Raw genomic sequence first — 15,551 nt, forward strand, 5'->3', positions numbered from 1 at the left:
TCCTCCTCCTGGTCCTCTTCCTCCTCTTCCTCCTCCTCCTCCTCCTGTTTTTGTTAGTTCCTGGCATTCAAGGAAAACTCCAAAAGCTTGAATTGAGGAACAGAGACTTAAGAGTCAAAATTCCAGCGATAGTACCTTAAAATATGAAAATGTCCAGGTTTCAACAAATGATAGCAAAAATATATAAGAAATGGGAAGCAATGTCCCACGCAAAGTAGAAGATTAAAGCATTTTAAACTATCAATGAAGAGGACTAGACCTGGGAGATAGAAGACAAAGACTTTTAAAAAATAATCCTAATTTGCTTAAACAGCAAAAGGAAAACATGGTCGAAGAACTAAAGGAAATCAGGAAAATGATAAATGTACACAAAGAGAATATCAGTAGAAAGAAGGAAACTATGAAAAGGAACCAAACACAGCTGAGGACCATAGTTATAAAAATTAAAAATTTCCTTGAGGGATCCAACAGAAGATTGGTTTTGGCAGAAGAATCAGTGTACTTGAAGATAAAAACAATTGAAATTATCCAGTCTGAGAGGCAGAAAAAGAAAGAAGAAAATTGAACACAGCTTTATGAAGCTGTGGGACACCATCCAGCACACCAATATAAAACATTGTGAAAGTCCCAGAAGGAGAAGAAAGAAAAAAGCAGAGAGACTATTCAAAGAAATTACTGCTGAAAATTCCCCAAACTTAATGAAAGGCATGAATATACACCTCCAAGCTGCTCAACAAACTCCAAATAGGATAAACCCAAAGAATCCATACTGCAACAAATTATAATCAAGCTGTCAAAAGCCAGAGATAAACAGAGATGTCTGAAAGTCACAAGAAAGAAACAAGGTGCCACATAAAGGGACCCTCTAAAGAAAAAGTGCCAATTTCTCATCAGAAACCATAAAGAGAAGACGCCCATGGGATGACATATTTAAAGTGCTGAAAGGAAAAAACTGCCAACCAAACATTCTATATACGGAAAAATTATGTTTCAAACATGAGGGAGAGGTTAAGACATTTTCAGATTAACAAAAACTGAGGGAGTTCCTCAGCTCCAATCAGCACTACAAGAGATGCTAAAAAGAGTTCTGTTGGTTGAAAGGAAAGGACCATAGACACAGAAAGGATCAAAGCCACATTAAAAAATGAAGATATCTGGTAAAGATAATGACATGAGTAAATATAAATGCCAGTACTATTGTATTTCGGGTTTGTACCTCCCGTTTTTATTTCCCACAGAATCTGAAAGGTAAATGAAGAAAATGTAATAATAAATCAGTGGTTTGGGACTCATAACTTGTAAACTGTGACAAGAAATACATCAAAGTGAGGGGATGGAAGGGCATAGGGACAGTTTTGTTATGATATTGAAGTAAAGTTAGTATCAAAGGAAATAAGATTGCAGTAGATTTAAGATGTTAAATTTAGGCCCTACCTACAAAGAAAATATCAGAAAAAAAAAATGCATGCTCATAAAGGCAAAAAAAGGTTGCCAGGAGCAGGGGAATGGGGAATTAGTGCATAATTTGGTATAAGGGTGTGTTTGGGGAAATGGGAAAGTCTTTGTAATGAAGGTTGTAAGGGTACCACAACATTGTGAATATGATTAATCCCACTGAACGGTATGCTTGGGAGGAGCTGAGATGAGAAAGTTTATGTTGTATGTGTGTTCCCACAATTTAAAATAAAAAAGCAACTAAAGAGACAATAACAATTAAATGCAATATATAACCCTGGATGGGATATAACAAGGGAGGAGAAAAAGCTCAAAAGGACATAATTAGGACATGAAAAAACTGGAACATAAACTGTAACTTTTATATCACTTTTAAGTTCCTTGAACTTTATAACTGCACTTAAGGAGATTATATAAGTGAATATTTTTTGTCTTAGAAATGTACAAGGTGGTATTAAGTTTTCAAGAAGCATGGTGTATAGAACTTACTTTCAAGTGTTCAGAAAATGTATTTATAAACAGACAGACAGGTAGGTAGCAAGTAGACGGAGGGAGGGAGGCAGGGAGGATGAGGCAAATGTGGCAAAATGTTAAAATAAGTGGATATGGGTATCTGGTGGGTAGGGTATGTTGGAATTCTCTATACGGGGTTTTTATTATTTTTGCAACTGTCCTGTAAGCTTGAATGTACTTAAAAACATGAAGTTTGAAAAAAAATGATCAGAGTTTGGTCTCAATAGTTTGGCAAACTATAAAACAAAGCCCCAGTTTTCTCATCTCTAAAATATGCAAAAAACAAGTTTCAGTATTGGATGACTTACATTATAATGTATATAAAGTGCTTACCATGTAGGAAGTGCTCCGTACATTAAGTCCACTACTATTGTTATTAAGAGACTATTTCATCAGTAGCAGAATTGCTTTTGTTCTAGGACTCCCTTCATTTTTAATTTTTTCTTAAAGTGCTTTTGTTTGGAACAAAATAAAACATCCTTAGGATCAGCACATAGATGATGCTCATTCACAAACTCATGCATTTATTTAACTAACATTTATCGGGCACCTACTGTGCCAGGCACTGCTAATCCCTGATAAGACCATGGCTGTCAGTGTGGGAAATGACTCATGCCCCTCCCAAAAGACCTGCTCAAGTCATAACCCCCAGTCCTGTGGATACGAATCCACTTGTACATACGACCCATGAAGGTTCTATTATTATTTAAAGTGTAGGCTCATTTGTAAAAAGATATTCAATGATTCTGTTTAGATGAAGCCAAACTGAATAAAAGTGGGCCTTGATCCATACGGTTGAAGTCGTTATAAGAGGAAATCCACACAGAGACACAGACAACTGAGGGGAAGTAGAAGCCAGAAGAAGTCACGAGGAAGAAACAGAGATGCAAGCCAAGGAATCCCAAGGCTTGTGGCAAGCCAGCACCAGACTGCTACAGACTTTTGGAGAAAGCATGCTTAGCTGAGACACTGATTTTTGACTTGTAGCCTCCAAATCCATGAGGCAATAAATTCCCATTATTTTATTCAATCTGTTGATTTGTTATAACATTCCTGGCAAACTAACACAGTTAGTGACAGAGATGGACAGAATCACACAAATACATATAAAATTAAAATGGACAGAATCACACAAATACATATAAAATTAAAATTGCATTAAGTACATGGTAGAATAACATGGAATGAAAACAATATACAATAAAGGAATTGACATGGCCAAGAATTCCAAGGAAGATTCTTAGAGAAGCACTGGTTGAATTCATATCTGAAAGGCAGGTACAGCAATTACTTGGCATTGAGGGTGAGGGATGGGGAGTGTTGGGAAGAAAGAGCTCTTGAAAGAAGAGGGTACAACTGAAGCAGAGATCACTTGATAGAAGGGAGTATGGTGTGACTACAGCAAGGAGAAAGCAAAGGGAAGAGTTGTACTAAAAGAGATCCAGGATGGACGCACATTACCCTTAATCATGAAAGATGTAAAGATTTGGACTAAAACTTTGTGGATAGCTAATTCTGTGATGCTATTATCGTGCAGTTTAAATAACTGAAATCTTACATAAAAAAAGACAATTACTCCATGGCAAGACGTAAGTGTCAAGAAGACAAAACAAAAAATGGTCAAGCTTTGTACACCGTGACTCTTCTTTGTTTTATAAATAACTTCTTGATAATATCCAGCATGGGATCTTTACCATGACGTTGCCTTCCCTGTCAACAACAAATGTGTGCACAAAAATTGGGAACTCATTTTTTTTATCCAAAAATACAGTTAAGATGAAAATCTGAGGAAGAATGTAATGTTTTCCAGATCTAAATAGTTAAACCTTAGTTATGTTCACAAATTACGAGAAGGGCTTTGTCTTAGATGCAAAGCAGGTAGAAGACACAGCCTTCAAAACTCACTATAAAATACTGTCAGTAGTTCTCAAACAATGTACATCAAACCACAAAGAGGACCACACCTCAGAGTTTCTGATTCAATAGGTCTGGGGTAGGAGCTGGAGAAATGGCATTTTAACGAGCTCACACATGCTGCTGCTGCTGCTGCTGCTGCTAACAGACCATATTTTGAGAACCACTGCTCTATGTTAAGAATTTCCTATTAAATAAGAAGGTGTTTTCCTTATCAATGACCTTTGTATTTTATGTTTTATCGGACCATAGTTACAGTATGGAATTTTTAAAAATTTTAATTAAAATTTAAACATTGTTAATACAGAGTAAATAATGCAAATACAAAAACCAAAATACATTTTGTAAATTAATCTAGAAACAGGACCAGACACTTTGCCCAATATCAAACTTCATTTATCAATGATCTAAGCAGAAATCTTTTTAACAATTTTTAATACCAACCAGAGAACTCAGTAAACATTTCTGACCATCACATTTTTCTGCATATTTTATTTAGTCCATAAAATGCATTTTCAATTTTCAATTTAAAAGCTGTTTAAAATAAGAACTGATAATCTGTTGACACTGTATCAACTGCAACTTAGTTGCACAGGTTTTCATTTTTGTATTATATTTAGTTTAGGCTTCATACTGAAATATGTTTTTTGTTAGTGTTTTGCAGCAATTGCCACATCTTTCCTCACTGCTTTTCCCACCCCAGAGTTCATGTTTATTGTCAAGTGGCACTCTTGCATAGTGAAGATAATATTGCTGATAGAAGCATATGTCTTCAATATAAAGCAAAGAGATTTTGTCACTATCCAATAGGGAAATCAGGCAGAAGCTGTTCGTCATACAGTAAGCAAGATAATATTATCAAAGTGATACACCTGTGACTTATACTCCAAAACTGAACTCAAAAGGGACCAGCTGACAGATAAGCTTGTTTGTGCTCTCTGTTAGAAATCACCTCATTCCTGCACAAAATTTGTTTTTTATTAGGCTTTTCACTCTTATAATAACTTTCATCTAAACACTGGCAACAATATATATATCTTTTAATTCAACTAATCTGAAAATCATTCCAACCTGTTATTTACTGAAACTCATATGTAATATTTGTATAATTTCTTTGCTGTCACCAGAAAATACTTCCGGCTTGTCATATTGAATAGGTAGGCTCAAAGTCAACTTAGATATTTCCCTCGTGTCCTTAAAATGAAGAAATATGTTTTATACAATTTTGCTTTGGTCTAAAAACAAACCAAATATTTAAAGAAAAGAAACTAAGCTTAGAGTAGGAGACATGTCATACTCCTATTATTAACACAATCTACGTAGCAGAAAATGGTTAAATATCTTTAAAATTGTTGCTACAATTCAAAAATGGTCTCCACAACCTGCATTATAGCTTTATATGCATGGAGGAAAAAGCTATAAAGACATATTAACTATTACATGAATGAGCTCTAATAACTTTCAGATTAAAATATTATAGAAAATAAGTTATATACCATGGTATGGACTTTATATGAAGAACGAATGTCAAGCATTCAGTGAAAGTTCACTACTAAAGCTGCTGTTTTACACATTACCCCACTTTTTTCCTTTAGAGCAAATCTAGGGAGTGTTGGGTTAGTAGTATCCAAAACACTTCACTATAAATAGGTTGCACATGTAACACCTTGATATTACTTCCAAACTCAGCACTTCAGTGTGATGCAGGTAGATGTGTAAATATTTAGAGTATGTCTTCCCTACAATATATAGAGAGCATACTGCTTGTTAAACAGTAATCTAAAGTCAAAGATTCATCTCCTCAGGGGCAGAAATATTGATTATTAGTTCCGAAAACAGACGGTAAAGAATTATGTGCACCAAAACGTAAAATGTGGTATATACATTCTAAGGAATGTTATTCAGCTGTAAAAAGGAATGAAGTCCAGATACATGCAACAACATGGATAAGCCTTGAAGAGATCATGTTGAGTGAAATAAGCCAGAAACTAGAGGACAAATATTGAATGACCACACTGATTTGAAATAATTATAATAGACCAACTCCTAGAGTCAGAATCTAGACTATAGGTTACCAGGAGACAGCATGACTGTGAAAGGGAAGTTAAAGCCTAAAATGTACAGCACTCATAGCTGGAATGACAGAACTTTTTTCGTATTGGATGGTGGTGATGGTAGTACAAGATTATGAATGTAATTAATAGCACTGAAATATATACCTGAATATGATTAAAAGGAGAAATGTTAGATTGTATATACGGTAAAAGAATTTTTTTTAAATCCATGGAACTACATTATACAGTGAACCCTAAGTTAAACCATGGACTACAGTTATAGTACAATTATAAAAATATGCTATCATCAATTGTAACAAATTTCCACACCAATGTAAGGTATTAATGATAAGGTGGTATATGGAAGTCCTGTATTCTATGCATGATTATTCTGTAAAGCCACAATATCTCTAATAAAGAAACACAAAACATACTCACCCTGTACCTCACACAATAAATACAACCTCACACAATAAATACCACCACTGTCTAGCATCTAAATTTATTTTAGCCTAAACTAATTTTCCCTTATGTCTTTTGTTCTTTTCTATAATTCCAGAAGACTTGCATCTTATACCTTATATTTCTTCTAATACACACTCTGCTCAATCTTATTTATCCTTTATGACCAAGAACAAGCAAGTTTTACCCAACCTCTGGCGTGTTTTTGGACCAAACCTGGCATAAACTGGTATTGTCATGGTCGGAACTCCCATATTCCTCATTTGCCATGCAATCTCTTATTGTCATGGGTTATTAACCCTATTGTCAAGCATGAGAAAACAGAGTTCCTCCCACTAGAGGGGAAGCTCCTGAAGGGCAGGCAGGAAGAGAAACCTTCCTCCACAATGACTAGAAAGTACCTTGCATCTGACGTACCCTTTATTTGAGTATTATGATAAGTACTAAAATGCAACAGAGTTGAATAACTATTGTTTTTAAAATATAATAAAGATTTCATTTTTTACCTCAAGCCTGATGTAAATTAACATTCTACACTATAAATAATACATCTTTAAAGTAATAAACAGTTGCCAATTCTGTTACTATGTCAAAGAACAAAATATTAACAAATATGACTTTTTAGAGATTGCAATAATAATGCAGCTCATCAAGTATGCACTTTAATTCCCCATTTTCTCTACATGCCAATGATTCAGGAAACTTGAGGAACCTTTGCCTAGGTTCAAAATTAATATATAACACTGCACATGCTCCTGCTTATGCTCCAATATCAAAATATAATTTTAAACAAATGTGAATCTAATCAAATCAGAATATCAAATCCTTAAACTCACTGTGTTGTTCAAATGAACAGGACTGTGAAGATTAGCTATGTCCACAATGTAAAAAAAACAAATTGATAAGCTTTGATCAAAATAAGGAGCCTCCTAATGAATATCTAATGAAGACAAATGGATTGAGCAGCATATCTCTCTTTATTCTACTTGAAATTATTGAAGGGGTGGTTACAACTTGGAGTTTCAATGTGTTTGGCAGGTGCTTCGAAACATCCCAATTTAAAATGAGGAGACTGCCCTAATATCTCAGTCACAACCCAGTCTTCAGTTCTATAAAAGCTGAACATAAATTTGCTGAAAGATAGGTGTTAAGACACTATTCTAAGTTATCTCTAACCTTCAAAAGTCATGTCTTTGAATCTGTATGTTTATGAAGCAAAGAGAAAGAGAAACCAAAACAAGCTGTGTTGCAGTCTATAGGAACAGTATTGCAGTACCTAGCTTAAGAACTAGTTTTCTGACCTATCAGTGGTAACAGATATAAATCACCTTGGTGTCATCTTCTCAGACCTCCTTAAGGCTTATGAATAAAGCCAGTTTTACATAAAAATATGTGCAGGTTATTTTATGTACATTATAATAGCCTTTCTGAGGGGAGAGAAAAGGGATATATAAATGTGTTACATTTCAGTGGGAAGGTATTCAGCTGTGAAGATACCAGAAATAAAGGCTGTTAACCTAGAAGGTGTTTTCTGTCATGTTAGTCTTACTGCCAGGCTGAAGATTAAGAGGGTGCAGAATAAGGATATAAAAACATTACAGGGTAAGAGATCAGCTACTTCTAAGATGCATTTTTTTCTACCTGTAAAAAAAACAAGTAATTTTATGACTTCCTTCATTTCATACTCCGGGTCCCACGGGAAGGAGGGCAGAAATGCTTCAAATTCTGAGAGGAAGGAAGAAGGGGGGGAGGGGGCAGAAGTGAAAAGAGGAAGGAAGGGAGGGAAAGAGAGGAGGGAGAGAGGGAGAGAGGGAGAGAGGGAGAGCGGGAGAGAGGGAGAGAGAGAAACTCAGGATATACTATGCTGAAGGGAAACCCCGAGAAATTTCACAACTCTTTGCCATAAATAGCCTTTCTTCTCACTCTGGATACCTCCTCCTCTACATCAGCAAGGCTCAGCCTCCAGTCGCAGAAAAGCACCATTCACAAATCCCATCGTCACCTCTTCGCGCAGCCCTACCCCCTTGCTGGCACAGTGTGTACGAGGTTCTTGGGTCAGAAGCCAAAAGATGAGGGGGCCCAGGGAGCCACCTGCGGTTTAGGATCAGGACTGGCGCTTCTCAGGTGGACCAACGCCTTGTTTCGTCCAGAGCGCGATCTTACACGCACACACGCACACATCCCCCTGGAGCCCTGGACGAGCCACCACAAAGCAATTTGTTCACTCTAAGTCGCTGCTGTTCTGCTGTCGCTGGGGAGGGTCTCCCCTCCAATCCAGGAAGCCAGCGCCAGAGGAAAAGCAGACGGAGGCAAGAGGCGGTCCGGGCTCCAACACTGCGGCTCCGCCGGGAACCCCGGGCTCCCCGCCCCCTCCCTTCCCCTCCCTTCCCCCTCCTCGCCGCCACCCCAACCGCGGCACCCGAAGCCCGGGGCGCCAGCGCCCGACGGCCGCCTCTACCTGCGGGACCCGAGCGGCGAGGGAGGGGAGCGGCCCCAAGCCTGCGCCAACTCCTGCCCCCCTAGCCGGCCGCACTCCGCATCCCCCTGGAGCGGCCGCGGGGGCCCTCGGGCGGGGAGCGCGCAGGAGCGCGGAGGAAATGGCCACGCCGCGCGCCAGGACTCGCGAGCCGGGGGCGAGCGAACCCGCCTGCCTGCCTTCCACCCCGCCCGCAGGGCCGGCTCTCCACGCCGCGCACGCTCGGCCCGGCCCGGGGCCGGCACCCGGGCCCTGGGCTGGAGCTCCTACCCGCGCGGCGCGGGCACGGCGCGGCCACCTGCCGGGCGATCATCCCGCGCCCGCCCGCAGCCGAGCCCGGCGCAGCGGCGACGCGACGCGCGACCCGCCGGGCGCGGGGGCACCGGGGGCACCGGGGGCACCGGGAGCGTTTCTACCTTGAGGGCTCCGCGTCGCTTGTTAAGGCTCCTCCCGGGCACTCGGGGATTTATGTCTTCGGGGCACGGGGTGTCCTTCCTGGTCCCCCTCTTCTGCCTACCCTCCCCTTCTCGGCTGTTGGGCTCCTTCTCTCCACTCTCAGTTGAAGAGTCGAGCTGCGTTATTTAATAATCCTCCTGCTGCTGCTGCCTGCGCCAGCAGAACTGCTCTGCCAGAGCCACTGCTTTCCAGTCAGTCATGTTGTTGAGAGAGAGAGAGAGAGGGAGAGGGAGAGGCGGATTGGCAGTCGGTAGGCGACTATTTGTGGTGAGAGAGAAGAGCTTAGCCAGAGGAGAGCAGGGGAGGGACGTGGGGAGGCGCTTCCAAGTGTGTGAGTGCGCAGAGTGAGACCGAGCGGGGAGCGCGAGAGCCACCTCCCCAGCAGGCCGCACTCCCGGGCTGCAAGGAGGGCGGAGGCAAGTGCGGCCTTTATGGAGGGTGGGGGAGTAGGAGCGACGGGGGTAGGTTGGGGCTGGAGTGTGGGCGGTGTCCAGGGCGGCGCCGCGCCAACTGCGGCCGCAGGCCACCAAGCAGGAATACTCTAACCTTAAGGCGCGCACACCCACTGCTGGCTAGCTGCTGAGTTTCCCATTTAGGGGAAGCGGTCTCCGACCGTGCTGACTTGGCTTTCGCCCTACCCATCCTTGTAGGTAGGTCGAACTGGCAGGTCCGGAGAAGAGATCTGGAGAAGTGTCTGAAGCGCTGTGAGGGGTCCGCAGGGATGTGGAAATGCACTGTATCCTTTCTTTCCAAGACACCGAGGTTATCTTCTTTCTCCTCCACCTCTAAAGGGGAAATTGTGAGGGTATTTCCCCTCTGGTCCTTTTTACCCAACGCATCCCAATCCTGTCTCTTTTTTCAACAGTAAAGGTCGAAGAAACCTGGCTTCTTAACTCTAAGCTCTTCACACCTCCCAGGAACCATTTAAGCAATCATGTGTGTAAGATAATGGAAGCATTGCTACTGTGACTGGGAGTGTTCCGACCACAAGGTCCTTGACAACTGTGGGCATTACAAACAGAACCAGCTACCAATCTGACATCATTTGACTGATATCCCTGGACAGAGAATTTGCCAATGTAAAGATGGAGAAAACTTCGGCTGCGTGTTGCTGTACTTACCTAATTTATATTCTCTTGATCCTCTCTCCCCTTGCTCTGCCTCATTTTCTTTAAGGTTTCTTTGGATCCTGAACTCTTTCCTATCCATCCTGTCCCTTTTCTCCACTCCTATATATTTATGCCTTTAGTAGGCAAAACAGCAGATTGATGCATTACCTCCTGTGTGTGTGTGTGTGTGTGTGTGTGTGTGTGTGAAGCATTTTTTAAACACATTCTGGTGGAAAGTAGTACCATTTCTAGGTAGATAATAAACCCCCAGTGTTCAAGTTGTGCACCTGACATCCCCTTCCCTAATCCTTATTAACCTACTGTCCAGATCAAGGAACTTTGTGATCTGGTGCTCTGATGTATTGGGATATATTTCCCAAGAACCATGCAATCTATGCTTCATTCAAGGATGGTGGTGGTTGTGGTGGTGGTGGTGTGTGTATACATAGTGTCTAAAATCTAATCTAACTGCTCACAATCTGACTCCTGGCAAATGGGTATATTGGGGGTAAAAGCAAGATGTATATTTTTTAATTGAGAATTAGAAGTTGATGTGTATTCTAGCAAGAGGGCAAAACCCCGCTTTCTGGAACTATGGGAAACTTCCTTTCAGAAATGTGGCAAAAGGAAGATAAGAACCTTTAGGAATCTTTAGAAGTCTAGGGCGGTGGTGACAAAGATGACAACTCAGTTACCATATCTTCTTCCCTCCTTTACCAGTACTTATGACCATTGCTACATCTTCAGGATTTTGCCATATGCTAGCTCATTTGTGATATGCTGGTTATCCATATATTGTAGCTTTTTAACATTAATTTCTCCTCTGCCTAATTCTTTCATGTCCAATATAAAGAATTTAAAGTCCAAAAAAAATGTTTTAAGCATGTGAACAAAACTTAGTAAAGAAGATGTGTCAATGAAATGGTTAAAAAAAAAAAAGTGAAAAGAAAGGAAAGCAAAGTTGGGACCAGTAGAGCAATATATCCAATAGCTTGTAAATATTAATAGGGCATCATAGTTTCCTTGCTTACACCTTGGAAAATGATTGGCTAACAAAGGAAACTGGGATTTAATGTGTGCCCTGTGTGGCAGTATCATTTCCTGAATTTTAGAGATCAGGAAAGTCTAGTTTGGGGAGGGTAAGTAGCTAGCAAAAGGTCAAATACAGAGTAAGAAATGCAGTTAGAACTCAGCCTTAGCCTGTCTTCCATTCTAAACTTCTGGCATAGGTGAAAATCATAAGAGTTTCTTTAGAGCTTTTGATAATTAGGAAATTGGCTGATCCACAGTCATTTAGAGTTTTTCTTTGATGCCTTTCTTCTTTTTCCAGTGCAAAAGGGGTTTATAAAATGTTCCTTGTGTAGACTTAGGCAAGGATTAAAAGTCTTAACTTCTTGGGCTCAGAGATAGAAAAATTTAGAACTTCTCCAAAGTTCTTACTAAAAGAACCCTTCTGTCACTACAAAAGGAAATTTCATAGAAGAAAGATTCCTGGGTATTTTAATTTAACAAATGGGTATGTGGTTTATTTAAAAACTATAAATAGGATAAGAGAAGAAATTGTTCCTCATTAAGCTCTATCATATTGGCAAATTGTGGGTGCCTTCCTTTTATTACAGTTCTCTACTTTTTTAATTGCCATCAATAATCATAATTTGATGACTATTGCATTCTTCAAAATTATACATTAGATCAAATATTTCAAGGGCATTTTGGGTAACCACAACTGATTGTAATTTTCACACTTTCAATTGCATTCATAATTATGAGAACCATGATAATCTGCCAATTGCCTTTATTCATTAAGGTATTAAATAAAGCCAACATTTCTCAATTTTGTGACAACTTTGCTTGCCAAGTGAAGTCTGTAACTCATATGCATTAGGACAGAAACACATAAAAATGAAACGCAAAGCACATTTGAAATATTGATTCATTTCTATTGACTATTTTATATATTTGCTTTAAAAATCTGTACTACAAATACCATTTATAAATCATAATGAATAACCTATTTAGAAATTACAAAACTAAATTTTTCTCTTTTTAAATTGTTTACTGTTTCAAGTAGAATTTTCTACTTTGCAACACATTCAATGATACGATTTTGTTGTGATAGGAAAACACAAAGTTAATGACTCTTTCCAATTTGTTCATTTTCATCTCATGTCTGCTTGCTGCTGTTTGGTTCCCAAGTGTATATAACTGGCAAGTTCAATGAAGATTTGGCATTGCACCATTTGATGAAAGCAGAAAAATTAGGTTGCCAATTACATGTCTGCCCCTTATGTGCACTGAATTCCCACTGAAGTGATGAGCCAAATTAGAAATTCCTCAGTAGTGGTACCTAAAAAGGAAAATGAAGTGCCTAGGGAAGGTATAGGAAATAATTTTTATTTTCAACCCTATTTAATACATTGAAAGCCCTAAGACATTTTAGAACATGAATTAACTTTAATGTATTTGCAAAACAATATTTGTAGTTGAGATGTCAGAAAACCAATTTTACAATTGCATTTCTTTTTTTTACATTCCTACCTATTTTACCTATCTTTCTTTTTCTTTTTCTATCATGATTATTTAATCATTATAAAGAAAGTTAAATGAATACTTCTTCCTTTCACTTTTGGCCTAACAACAAAAAAAGAAATTCAAAAAATATTATAAATACTGTAATAAGACTCTGCATTTATTTCACTGTTGCTAAAAGTTAAATTATCCTTTTGTGATGACTGCTATACTTGAAAGGAGAAAAAGTGACATTATGGGTAATAGAGCAACAGGAGCAGTCAATCAAGATCCACGCTGGAAATGTCACTTGATTCAAGACGAAGGGCTGATGAGAAAAACTGTGAGATAGAAAACTGGGGAATTGCATAAAATGCAGTTCAGTATCCAGAGGTAAGGAGAAACTCTTACTTAGGACCACCTACTAGGTGGACGGGACTCAGAAGAGAAGAATTTAGATAGAATTCTGATTCAGAAACCTGGTGGTGGTGATATTTGGTAAATTGTCTTTTTGAGCTGAAATTCTGTCTGGTAGCAGGAGGGTAAGGTCTATTCTTGCCTCTGTAGAGGAAACTAAAGGGCCAGGCAAGTGAACTGACCAGGATTTCAGAGAAGGAAGCTAGACAGAAGCTAATCCCAGCTGAGGGGGTAATACACTCACTGCATGTATTGTCTGTGATTTGTTGAATTTCCAGAGCAAAATCCCTGCTGTGGATTTTTTCCATGGCAGGAAAAAAGTTGTGGTGGCTAAAGAAGCTAGAGCTGGCAACATTAATGTTCTCTGAATTTATACCTCTCATTTTTAAGTGGGTTAACCCTCTTCACCAGTAGAAAGTTATTCTTTTATAAAATTTCCTTATCTTTGTTTTCACTTGCAAATGTGATTGATGAAGTCTTTTGGAAAATGGTTTAGGATTTCTTGCCTTTGCAGGGGGTAATTTTCATGTATGACCACTTTTTTTTATTGTAATATTGAAAAATATTTAACCTGATTAATGGGTTCATTTGTTGGTTTCTATGGGTTATATGTGTCAAAGAGACTTTTTTTTATAAATTGAATTTTTGAATTCTGTTATGATTGTCCCCAGTCATCTATGTGTTTATTAAAATAAGCAGAGTTTGACACATTTTAAAATCAATAATCAGTAGCCAATAGGATCATGATGGCAGAGTGAGATGCTTCAGGGCTCTGTCCCTCCACAGAAACTTTGAACAACAAGCAAGAAGTGGTAGAAACATCTTCTCAAAGCTCAAGAAAATGGTTAAAATGACTGCAGTAACAGGACCAGTACTGAATCAAGAAAAAGGCTACTGAAAAGTGATAGAGTCTGCCACCCTGCCTGTACCCTTCCTCAATTCTTTCTGGCTCAGCACACCCAGCATGCACTCCCAGTGCACTGATCCCTGGTCCCATTTACAGAGGAGCAAAGTAACCCTCCTGCACATACTGAGGGCATGTATGTCTGGTCCAATCTGTCAGGTGGTGGCCTGAGAGACTCAGTGTCCCAGAACCTGTCCTGCTCTGCATGTAGAAGGCAGCTGACTGAGCTTTCCTACAGAATGCTCTGGGAGAGCTATCAGGTCATGCTGCCTAGAGCAAGGCATTTATTTCTAGGACATGCAGTGCCCATGTCCTTACAGAAACTTTCCTAGGGTTGAGGGAACAATGAGAACAGTGTAAATGGGGGAATTCCTAGGGCTATGCGCACATGCCCCAAACAAGATGCATGTAAAGAAATGGTGACCCCTATGCTTTCTATGTTTTGACCTAGAGCTATTATCTAAACTCATTATATGGATAAACTCTGAAGAAAAGCATTCTTTTTTCCCTTTTTTTGTTTTTTTGTTTTTTGTTTTTTGGTTTTGGTTTTGTTCTTGGCATTCAAGGAAACATAATACTAGCTGAATACAAGTTTAAGGACCAGATGCCTCAGAGTTTAAATTCTTGTAAGAACATATAAAAATATTGAAATATCCAGGCTTCAATAAAAGGTTACAAAATATACAGGAAATGATTGTCCAGGCATAGGAGAAGTTTAAGGCATTAGAAACCATCAGTGAGGAAGATCAAACCTGGAACATACCAAAGACTTTAAAAATGGTCCTAAATATGGTCAAAGAACTAAAGGTTTTAAAACATGGACAAAGAACTAAGGGAATTCAGGAAATCAAAAATGAACAAAAAGAAATTAGCAATAAGAGATGGAAATTATGAAAAGGAACCAAACACAACCGAAGACCACAGTAACAGAAAATAAAAATTCACTACAAGTGGTCCACAGCAGATTTGAGTTGGAAGAAAGAACCAGAGAACTTGAAGATAAGACTATTGAAATCATTTAGTCTGAGGAGCAGAAGAAACAATGAAGAAAAGTGAACAGAGCCTGAGAAGCTTGTATGACACTATTAAGCAAATCAATATATGCAGACTCATTTGGTGAGTCTCAGAAAGAGAAAGGGGCAGAGAAAATATTCCAAGAAATAAAGGCTGAAAATTCCCCAAATTTAATGAAATATATGAATATGCACACTGAAATTGCTCAACAAACTCCAAAAAGGATAAACCCAAATAGGCTCATGCCACAGCATATTATAATCAAACTG

The 15,551-nt window shown here is 39.2% G+C and overlaps 1 protein-coding gene across 10 annotated transcripts in view; it reads right to left on the reverse strand.

Annotated features, from left to right (window-relative positions):
• The window catches only part of CCSER1 (coiled-coil serine rich protein 1), a 1,483,327-nt gene extending 1,473,594 nt beyond the window's left edge, over nucleotides 1–9,733 (reverse strand). For 4 of the 10 annotated variants that reach the window (XM_058295427.2, XM_058295480.1, XM_058295444.2 and 1 more), the window contains exon 1: nucleotides 9,291–9,733. The gene's annotated coding sequence lies outside the window, so the exon portion shown is untranslated. The remainder of the gene's footprint in view (nucleotides 1–9,290) is intronic. The other 6 variants (XM_058295433.2, XM_058295464.2, XM_058295424.2 and 3 more) reach the window with 5 other exon arrangements.
• Between the last annotated feature and the right edge of the window lie 5,818 nt (nucleotides 9,734–15,551).

Source organism: Dasypus novemcinctus, chromosome 1 (genome assembly GCF_030445035.2).
Source record: "Dasypus novemcinctus isolate mDasNov1 chromosome 1, mDasNov1.1.hap2, whole genome shotgun sequence".
Taxonomy (NCBI): domain Eukaryota; kingdom Metazoa; phylum Chordata; class Mammalia; order Cingulata; family Dasypodidae; genus Dasypus; species Dasypus novemcinctus.